Below are 12,136 nucleotides of genomic sequence, written 5' to 3'. Positions count from 1 at the left end.
CCAGGCCTTTCCAGAGGGCAGAGAGCATAGAACAAACAAAATCTCTTTATGTAAATGCCAAATGAACCTGAGGGAGATAAAAACTGATGAGGGTCACTTAGGCTTTGGGCTCCTTCCCTGCAGCCCCGCCCTGAGAAATCAGGTTACTGGGTTCACTCCTTAGTCTTAGAAGCATATGGACTGTAAAGGGAAGAAACGTAGGAAAGTTGGGGGAAATGGAAAGTGGGGGACACGCTGGATGAGGTCAGCGGGAGGAATAATTCTGAGTAGTTGACTCAAGAGAACTTTTGACCCAGAATGTTTGAATTTCAGTCAGGTTTTGGTCAGCTCTAATTAACCTAAAGTGCAAGTACACAAAGCTCACTGTTTGTGGAAATTTTTAAAGTTCTGATCAACATGAGGACGCAAAAGCTCCTTCTTACCCTCTTCACCAAGGCATCCATCAGAGCAGAGCAGGGCAGCAGCCTCGATGGGACCACAGGTGGCAGGATGAATAGAACGCCACGTCATTCACGTGGGAGACGGCTGTGGGATGGAGCGAGTGTGTCTGTCTGGGACATTCCAGGGTGTTTTGGATGCATTCTGGTGAGGCTTCATTAAACTGGACTGGCAGGATTTGGGAAAGGTGGTTGAATTGGAGTTTTTGCAAATCTGTTAGTCTTTGCTGAGCCATATTTTAAGAACTGCTGTTGTAACCTGTAGTGGGTTGTATAGTGTCCCCCCCAATTCACGTACACTCAGAACCTCAGAATGTGACTGTATTTGGAAACAGGGTCCTGGCAGATGTAATTAGTTAAAGTTCTAAGGGGAAATCATCCTGGATTTAGGATGGGCCCTAAATCCGAAAACTGGTATCTTTATAAGAGAAAGGAAAGTGCGCTTTAGACACACACAGAGACACAGGAGAAGAAAGCCATGTGAAGATGGAGAAAGAGATTGGCGTGATGCAGCTACAAGCCGAGGAATGCCAAGGGTTGCCAGGAGCCACCAGAAGCTGGAAGAGAGGCAAGGAGCGACTCTCCCTCAGAACCTCCAGGAGGAACCAACCCTGCCAACACCACGATTTCAGACTTTAGGCCTCCAGACTGTGAGAGAATCAATTTCTCATGTTTTAAGCCACCAAATTTGTAGCAATTTGTCATAGCCTCCCTAGGAGACTAACACGTCACCATATTCCTCAATTTTAGATCCAGGCAAGGGTGGCCCATGGAAATATGGGCTGCATAGTTATTTGCTTAGCCACTGAATAGAGATTAGTTTTCATTTCTCCTCACCTCTCCTTCTTCAAGCACTCCTGATACATAAACAAACAACACACCCAAAAGGACCCACAGATAAAGACTCAAGGGTCAGGAGGGGTCATAGGAAATATTCAAAATAACTCCTTTCATTCCCTGATTAAGCTGAAGACACAATTTTAAATTATTGTTCTTTAAATCAATGTGTTTTTATTTCTCTCATTTTGGCAACTTCTTTGATAAGAAAATATTTTTCCTATCATGTAGAATTAGTTATAATAAGGTACACAAATTCCATGGTGGAGTGAACACAGGGAAAGTGGCAGCAAAAGACATTACTTCCATTTTCAAAAGAGAGAGTTTTCTGCTATAGAATTGCAAACCAATGAAACATGTAATCACGGCAAAGTTAGGAGCATTGAGCCTTTCTTCTAAAGGATGTAAATTATGTGTTCAAGTCATCTGTTAATCTCACAAAATAACGTTCTCCTTCTCCCTGCTGTTTGTCCAATGTCCCTCTCCTCCTCAAACACAGTGGACGAATGACACTACAAAAGAACCCTCGAGTTTGGCAACACAGGTTGATCAACGCTGAAGAGACCTTGACCAATGTCTCCTTTATCTTTAACCTTTTTAACCCAGGTTCTTTCAGCCCTAGCACTGACCTCTTCAGGTCTGGTTTGTAAAATAAGCCCAAAGCTTAATTTTGGGTTTCCCTGTGTCGTCCTCCTGAAGCTCATCCTAACAACCTGGAAGCTTGCCTATGTGTGTGTGTGTTTGTGAAATAATAGGGCTCTGAGATAGTAGGGTATAATGCTGTTTATTTGCTCTTCTCTTTTATTTCTCTTCCTCATTGCTCTCTTACCTCTTTGGATTCTGCTTGCTTCTCCTCACCGCCCTCGTCAGCATTTTCAATCTTTATTTTCCATCCCTGGCAGAGGTCTGCAGGTCAAGTGTGGAATTACAGGTCAGCAGTGGCATTGGTTAGAGTGCCAGGTCCAGGTCCTTATGACTATTACTGCTCTATTAACATAGGAAAATGACAGGGTATACTGGATAAAATATTAATTATGAAGTTAGAATTATATTTTAAAAAGCATGTGTAAAAGAAGGGCTTCCAAATGAAAATAGATTATACCAGAGAAACCAGGCAACAATAAATAAAAAGAACCAAGGAAAGTAAATGAGCTGCTAAAGTCCTATGAGTTTATATTCAGAAGAGAAAGTGGATGAGTGGAGTTGATGCCAGGATTTGGTGGAAGAGTGGAGATAGGAGTGAAAGGAAGTAGGTAAAATGAGAATGGGTAATCAGAAGAAGAGGGAAGGGAAAGTTGAGGTCATCCGAATAGAAGAAACAAAACAAGGAAAAAAATAAGAAAGAAAAATGAAAAGAAGAAATATCAGCATGATGCATAAGAAAAAGAGCAAGAAATAATAAGGAAAGAATTGAAGACCAAGAAGAGGTACATTTCAGGAGAGGCCACATCTGGCCATGGCTTTCTAGTGAACAGATTTTAATAATTATGACCATGTTTCTATGTCTCCTTTGGAAGCCAGTATGATGGAGCAGAAAGGCTTTGGCCTGAAAGAAGGGTTACATTCTAGTCCTGCTGGCTGCTGTCTAGTTGAATGATCACTGCTAGATCTTTCAAACCCTCTATTTTGTTCCCAAGGTAAAATAAAAGCATGTTTATGGCCTTCTTGCTCTCTAAGACTTTATGTATTCTTAAATAAATTTAGTTAACTTGATTAATCAGGAGTCAACATGGCAATGTTATTTTTATTTATCTATATTTATTCATATACTTAGGTTTTTACTGCAATTTACTCATATTTCAATTTTCTTGTATATTTCTTTTTGTATCCCCAGTAGAAGGTGATAACACATGAAAATAGGTAGAACAACTTGTCATGCTTAAGTTCTCTGGATCTGGGACAACAAGAGAATGTGCTAAATTATTTTTATATATGTTAATTTGAGATGGCTTATTTAAATACTTTCCTGAACTACTAAACAAATGTGTTCTTTTAAAGCCTAAAAGACGCAATGAAGGTTATAGCTTGATTGCCCAGTCCAGATGTGATTGAGAGGCTAAATGCTTTGGGGTTTAAATAACAGAAAATCCAGCTAAATTATGGTTTATGCATGTAACACATCTGGTAGTTGGCAGTTGCTAAAATAGACTCAACTATTAAATGGGATCAACCAGGAGTCTGACTTTTTCCACCCTTCTACTTTGCCATCCTTTTGTATTTGTAGCCTCATGGTTTCAAGATAGCTGCCACATCTCCAGGCATTATGTCTTTACATTGGTATCAGAAACAGGAAGGGATAAGTTCCTGTACACTACTTTTGAGGCAAGAAGGGAAATACCAGGTTTCCCTTGATGTCTCATTGACCAGAACTGGTTCACATGCCACTTTGGGACCAGACCCACTAACAGAAGGGAATGGGATTATTATAAATGACCTAGGCCAATAATGGCTCATTCCCTGGGACCAAGTCAGGATACTACCTTGCCTGATATCAGATCTCTGCCACTCAAAATGATGTTTCTCTTAGTATGTAGGAAAGGCATAATGACCATTGGGTCGACAACTAACAGAGAGACTTGTGACGTCTAAGAGACCTATATGGGCAAAATCTAGAGAAGGTATAAAACTTTCTTCTTAAAAACTAAAAGCTCATCTCTGTTGGAGAAAACAATATAGTAGTTAAGTCCTCTTTATGTCACTTTTTATACATTTCCCCCCAACATTTGTTTCCATTATTTATTTTATCTTTAATCCTATTTCTGCACTGATTTTCCCTCCGTTTTTCTGTGTCTACTAATTACCTTTCAGATTTGTTTCGTTCTTTAGACTCTGACTCACCATTGACTTTGTTCTAATATTGAATACACAGTACTGCAGTTTTGATACTTAACAACAGTTAACTGGAATTCCTCCATGCCTTTAACCTTTTTCAAATATATGCACCAACAGTTGGCTCTTCTCCCACTGAAGCCCAGGTTATCTCACTGATTTATATCACCCAAGCTCCCCTGCCCAACGTACACTTTGATTCTCTCCATTCTTTCTCTTCATAGATATTTGCGGCCGATATGTCATGCCTTTGTCATTATGCAGAAGCAAATGTAGGCAAATAAAGCCATATTTTTTTCTTTCACCAAACTAGAACTATGTATTGATCCTTCTCCCTGAACACCTTGAATGCTTTCATTCTAATAAATTCCAGTTTCTTCTTCCACATTCACACACTCTGAGCCTGTGTCTTGTTAATTCTTTTCTCTTTATTCTCTGCCTCTTCCTCTGGCCAGCTACCTCATAGAGGTACTCAAGCAAAGAATGCATTAGGGCATAACTGATTTGGCTTCCTTGAGAGGCAAGCCTTGGAACATCTGGTATACCTCCCTTTTTTGCTCACAGAGGCCAGCAGGGAGAAGACAAAAGGTTAGAGGTTTAGTATTAAGAACATTGGAACCAGTATAGGGTCAAGTGGAAATAGCTCCTTTACCCAGAGGCTGTTTCTAATTGGAGTTAGGGAAATAAATTTTAAAAAACTGGAACCACACAGATTTTAAAGAATATTTCTTTATCTACTTTCACACTTCTTCATATCATAAAAAACAAGACTAGTAGTATTTGGCGAGTCTGAGGTATATGAAATATCAACCAAGTCAATTTGGTAATGAGAATGAATTTCTCATTTCTCTAAAAAGAACTAGTATTAACGAAGTAGCTAACATATGCCAGGTACTGTGATTTTATACTTCATCTCATATTTAATTTAATTCTCCATTGAATTTAATCCTCCATTGCACTTCATTGTTCCTGACATCTACATAATACAATCATAACAGATCTTCTCTTTATTATCATCAAAACAGCAATCCTTCATTAGCAGGGAGCAAACGCAAGGTATTTGTTAATCTACTTAATCAATTTATACAGTTTGTAAAAGTATTCACTAAGGAATGCAAGACACTCACAAAGGATGCATTTAATGAATCATCTATAAAGTTACCATGAGTATGTTTTAAAAATATGACATTAAAGTGAAAGAATGCTTAGACAAGCTGGCTAAGCATCCTTAAATGAGTCAAAACAAGTAATTAAAAAAAAATTATTAGAATTCAAAAATTTCCAAAATTGGTTGGAATGGTTATATCAAAAATGAAATGAATATTTCATTTCATATACAAATCAGTGACTTTATCATTGGCTGAGCTGGCCTTAAGCCAACGAGTTTTAGGTGTATTTACCTGATAACATAGCAAGGCTTTGAAATGGTAGTTCAAATTCTTTGCATCCTGAACCATCTCTGCTGTAAGCGGCGTCTGTGAGACACTGTGGGCCCCTTTATGTGAGTCACTATACTTGCAGGTGGTCCAATATGAACAGCTTTAGCAAGGGGATGGCAGTGTTAGCCACTGTGCAGCCTGTTTCTTCTCTCTCACCCCGGACTGGACTCTGGCTCTGTATCTTATATTGCTCCCTGTATTACAACTCTTTTGGCACCGGCGTGTTTGGCTCTCTGTGTTTGCTTGTGTACACCTATCTCTGACTCTGAGTTTTAACTCCTGTCCAGTCCTCATGCCAACTTGGGCACAACAACTTGTGAAATAGTGCCACTGGTGATATTTGACAAAGAGACCATGTGCCTCTCAGTGAAAAGATCAAAGTACTCACCAAGTCTGACCCAGTGCTGGCTGAAAAGCTGGGCTATATCAGCAGACATGGTGGCCACAGTTAGTGCACTTTCTCAAGGCTGGGGCTGGCCATTTAGAATGAGGTGTGCTATTAGAAATGGAAGTAACTAGTGACAAAGACTTAGCACATTAGGAGGCTGCTGACAAATAATTGTGGCTTGTTTTCAAATAAATCACCTTTAAACAATTTACCAGCCTGAAGAGGTTGGGCTATTTTGGTAATTCTAACCTAGAAGATACCTAGAAAATAATCTGATGTCTCTGGGATGAATCAAATAAGAAAAAATCTTTGTGCACCAATGGTTGAGGTTCTTATAATATGAAAATATTAGGGATTAAAATTCATAGTCCTGGAGCATTGTAGCTGCCTTGTATTTACTGAGTACAGAGCACAAATCAACCCTGGCTTTAGACAGGAATTCTTCTCACTGATTTAATTACCTTTTGGTAGCTTCATGAGAAGAGTCCTAGAAGATTTTATGGTTTACTCTGAAGAAATAGGTTTATGTTTGGGGACTCTTTTTAAACCAGTGTTGTCCATTAATTCAAATCAAACTATGGATCAAAGTATTCCTAGGAAAATTATATTACCCGAGGAAAGATTTTAATAGAACACAACTGTGACTTTCAAGAATATTTGTAGCATTTTAATATGTAACTTATAATTTTTTGTGGCTACAAGAGTTCTGTTCAGGAAACACAACAATAATAATCTCCATTATTATGTACCTACTCTATGTCTGACTCTCTGAAGATATGTCACAGATATTACCTTATTCAGTCTTTATTCCTGTTTTATAGGTGAGGACATAGATTCATAAAAATATTAAATAGTTTGCCTGAGCTCCCATAGCTAATAAGGCGCAGAAACAAGATTCAAATTTATATATGTCTTACTCTATCTGCAAAATGGAGAAATTGTGAAGATTAAATGGAACTATGTATAAGGAAGTATAACTGAGTAGGGTTCTATGGGGGCTTTCTGGGACAGACGCTTCCCCCCAGTTCCTCTGCTTTAATTCCTCTCTGAAGTATCTAGATAGCAGTATCTGATACACATTTCCTGAGTTGTTTTACATATGCTAAAACCACCACCAAATGGAAGAATTTAACTATCTGATGGCCATGAGTATGTAGCTCCCAGACCTACTGGAGCCTAAGGATTGATAATGTTAACCTCTGGGGCACCACCCTGTTACTTCACCATCAACCAATCAGAGAATTGGGCACAAGCTGGTCACATACCCTGCGATGCCCCTCCCTCACCTGGCTTTTAAAGATGCTTCCCTGAAACCCTTTCTGGAGTTCGGGTTTCTGAGCACGAGCCACTGAGCTACCCATTCTGCTTGTATTGGCGCTTTACAATAAACACTGCACTTTCCTTCGCCACACACAACTCAGTGTCAGTACATTGCACTTGGGCGAGTGGACCCATGTTTAGTTCAGTAACAGAAGTATTCTGTGAGCTTTTAAACTGATATACAACTGTTAGGTATTGTTAATATTGTCAACAGGCTTTGGAATAGACTATACCCTTTGCCCTTGGACAACTTCTTCAAGTACTAAGATATGCTCCTTGTACACACAGCATCCTCAAACTGGGTACATGAGGTAAAAGACGAATGTTGAGCTGACAAGGAGACACTCCTGGACCATAGAGTTGTGATCAAGAAACTAAGAATGATGCTTTGAATGTCACTGAGGAGGAAGAGACACAGTGACTGTGAAGATTGTCTGTGGGGGTGAGAAAATCACTGGGGAGAAGGCCCAAAAGTTAAAGTTGCTTCAACTTTAGTTCTCTAATTAGTTTTACAGAAAAGCAGCTGTGTTACGCTGCCCAAAGGGTCAACAGCTGCACATTTTTCACTCCACCTTTATGAGAGTCAAATTGTTTAAAAGCAAACAAAGATTGGTGATTTTTTCCCTAGAAAGCAAGTGTCAGACTCATTGGTGGAGTCCTTTCCATTCATCCCTATATGCCACATAATCTTGTCACATCTATATTTATACCTATATGTACTGCAAATTACTATCATTGATATTTATAATCATGAATTCTCAAATCCCTTCTGAGAGTGATATTATGCCCTGTGTGTTCTGCTCTAGAAGAGACGAAGATAGGAAAGTATAGAGAATGTCATGGAAATTCTTTCCACTAAAAACAAGATGTTAAAACTGTTCTCTGCTTTCAACTTATCTCTGGAAATAGGTTTAATCAATATTTATGTGTTAATTAGTGTTAAATAATAGTTCGCAATTTATAAAGGCTTTTATATATACTTAGCGCACTTAACAGCCCTGGGAGTTTGGCACTGTTTTCCTTATATGGTTTCAATTTCTTGGAGAATGCAGTGCCAGGAACATGCTGTATGTCCTCAGAAGAACTGATGTTCACTTTCCTTAATGAAAACCCAGTATATGTACCCTCATTTTTCCCTTCATGCCCTGGCTTCTAGGAACCTCAGATTCTAATGTAATGAAGCTTTATGGCTATTATATCAACCTTTAGCGTTAGAACACTTTCTCCTTTTTCTTTGTTCTGCTTTTCTATTTCTGTTTCATCAGCCTCAGGTGATTATTGCACATATAATTTTTCATAATCTGCTTCAAATGTTCTTAAAGAGGATCCATATGAGAAAATAAAGAAATGAATAATTTGGCTACTATTGTCTTAATTTCAGAGATAGGTGAAGCTACCTGAGCAAAGTTATTAAGCTCATACGTGGCCGAGCTGGGGCTTTGTCCCGGGTCTCCTGATTCCAAATTCCATGTTGCTTCCAGAATGATCCATCTCTTGAGAATAAGGTGAGCTAAGATTGTACTCAATTAATGCCCTGCCTCAAAGAGTAAAACTATTGCATTTCCTGCCCAAGGCTGGGCAAATCCATGCTGTCGCCAATATCACCTTCTTGAAGATCCTTAACTCCTGAGAAAGAAGGAAAAGCAAAGGGACACTGCTTTTGTCATTCTCAGCTTTTTACACCTTCAGTTAGGAGAACCCCCATGTTAAAAATGGGGGTGAAGGTGCAGTTGTGGAACGAGATGGTTACTATCCACAGTCCCTCCCATTTCATCCGAAATAGGAGGACAAACTGCTTCTTTTCAAATGGTCCATACATCTTTGCCTATTGAGAAATGGCAGCAGCTGCCACCCTGTTCTCCCTGCAGCTCAGCATGAATTTTTCTCTTTGTTGGAAAGAAGATATAAAAAGTCAAGGCATTCTTTATAGTAGTTATTTTCATCATTACATATTCACAATAATTGAAAGGTGGAAGTGGAGTATAATATACTAGAGTGGGAAGAAAATGATCTGCAGTAACTTCAGAAACATTCATAGGAAATGTTCAGCTGCTAAAAAAAACCCCAACACAAACACTGGATCCTAAAATACCATGTTAAGCCACCCACATCTGCAAAGCTTTATTTCTGCTACTTATTGGTCCAAAGAAATAGAGTGAGATTGGGATTGACATCTATACACTAATATGTATAAAATGGATAACTAATAAGAACCTGCTATATAAAAAAATGAATAAAATAAAATTCAAAGAAAAAGAAATAGAGTGAGTGTAAAATAGAATCTGAAGGAGAATTCTAATTCCTTCCATGTTACAGGGCTTATAATGCAGTTTTTTTCCTTTTCCTTTCAGAGTGAGCATAAACTTCTGACGTTTAGCCCAACATCCTAATGGGTCCAGGACAATGTGTTCTGTGCAGACATAATTTCAATCCATTTCATAACCAAGCACTCTACCATTGACCCCAGTCAACTGGATATCAAATACATGTTCTCAGTTACGAGGAGAACTGGTTGAGAAAATGTACATGCACCCATCCAAATTTATCACCCTCATGAAACACATGAGCACACACACACACACACACACATTCTTTACTGACATGTGCTCCCAGGACTATATTTGTCTACAGAGGAAAGTACACACTTATCAGATATAGACAGTGTATTTTCTATGACAAGACACTAAACCTTAGGTTCCCCATGTATGATGAGAGATGTTTGGACTGGATAACACAAAGGATCTTTATTAGTTAGGAAGTTTTCAACTAAAAGTAACAGAAAAACCTGACTCAAAAATATCTTAAACACTAATAAAAATGTATTGTTCTGTAATAAGAAGTCTGTAGCCTCTTATTGGGTGTTTCCAAGCCCAGTTAGTTTAGTAGCTTAAAGATATTGGGATTGCAACTGAGGTTCTTCCCATCTTTTGGTTCTGTTCTGTTCCTGTGGCCTTAGCTTCAGTCCAACTCCCTTCATGGTCACACAGTGTTGGCATCGGTCCAAGTATTGCACACATGCAGAACAAGGTCAAATGGAAAAAGAGACTTCTTTTTCCCCATGAGTCTCCTTTTATTAGTAATGAAAATTTTTTTTCTGAAGCCATTCAGAAGATTTCTCCTAATGTTTCATCAACTATAATTGCATCACGTATCCTTTGCTGTACTGCAGAAAAAGGGGATGAGATGACCATAGTTGACTCATTGAAGTCAACAAGAGAATGCGCTAGGGACTTCCCTGGTGGTCGAGTGGCTAAGACTCCATGCTCCCAATGCAGGGGGCCCGGGTTTGATCCCTGGTCATGGAATTAGATCCCACATACCGCAATGAAGAGTTTGCATGTCACACCTAAAGATTCTGCATGTCGCAACTCAAAGATCCCGCATGCTGCAACTAAGACACGGAGCAGCCAAATAAATAAATATTTTTTAAAAAGAAGAAGAGAATGGGCTACCCAAACAAAATTTTAGCTCTTTAAAAAATGGGGGAAACAGGGGAATTGATGGTGGGCTAGCAATTTAAAAAATGCCTCCTCAGGTTTACCCTTTGCCCAACCATCAGCTAAATATATACACTTTGTCCCATTCACACTTGGTAAAAAATGCTCAGACCTACATAAAATATACCCACTACTTTCTGAATGGGAGACAGCCCGAAATCTCACCTGTCAATACACCCAATCTACATCTGGGATTTCTAGACTTTTATTCTTCTATCATAGTCTGTGCACATATGGCTAAAAACAAATGTTCATCACTAGAATCCCTAACGTAAAATACAATTAATTCTCCCCTTATCCTCTCACCAAATCAATTCCAATTCTGAAAAGGAAAGAGTAGAAACACCTGACAACAGTCACTGGTCCCTAGCACTTACATTCTGCTGGATGAGAGTAGCAAGGCTTCTTATCCCGGCAGTAGAGAGAGGTACTTGGTCATCCAATTGTACAGCCCAAGTGTTACTCTCAGGACTGGTCTTTCTTTCCTCTGTTGTGGCAGAGATGGTTAGCTGCTCTCCAACACCTTCTTCTTCTTCTTCCTGGGCACACAACTAGGACACCTTTTTCAGCCTTTCTTGCACTTAGTTGTAGCCATGTAGACTGAATTCTAGCCCATAGAATATTAGTGGAAATGCCATGCAACACTTCCAGGCTGGGCTCATAAAATCACCAGCATGTGTGATTGCATGTCTTTTTTTCCCTCCTTCCAGCTCACTATCAAGTATCTCAAGTGGAGATACCTGATAAGATAAGCTTAAAAGATGATGTTGAATATGGTAGAACCTCTTTCTACCTGGATCCCCAAATTACTGCATAGGTCAAAGCTGTGCCACCCACTTCTTCAGTTGCTCAGTCCTGTTACTTAAATAGATTGGTTCAAGATGGCGGAGTAGAAGGACTTGCACACACTCCCTCTTGCGAGAGCACTGGAATCACAACTAACTGCTGAACAATCAAGGACAGGAAGACGCTGGAACTCACCAAAAAAGATACCCCACATCCAAAGACAAAGGAGAAGCCACAATGAGATGGTAGGAGGGGCGCAATCACAATAACATCAAATCCCATAACTGCTGGGTGGGTGACTCACAAACTGGAGAACACTTATACCACAGAAGTCCACCCACTGGAGTGAAGGTTCTGAGCCCCACGTCAGGCTTCCCAACCTGGGGGTCAGGCAACGGGAGGAGGAATTCCTAGAGAATCAGACTTTGAAGGCTAGCGGGACTTTACTGCAGGACTTCGACAGGACTGGGGGAAACAGAGACTCCACTCTTGGAGGGCACACACAAAGTAGTGTGCACATCGGGACCCAGGGGAAGGAGCAGTGACCCCATAGGAGACTGAACCAGACCTACCTGATAGTGTTGGAGGGTCTCCTGCAGAGGT

Source organism: Orcinus orca, chromosome 18, assembly GCF_937001465.1.
Source record: "Orcinus orca chromosome 18, mOrcOrc1.1, whole genome shotgun sequence".
Taxonomy (NCBI): domain Eukaryota; kingdom Metazoa; phylum Chordata; class Mammalia; order Artiodactyla; family Delphinidae; genus Orcinus; species Orcinus orca.
The sequence above is the reverse complement of the archived record's forward strand: the minus strand, read 5'-3'. Positions refer to the sequence as shown.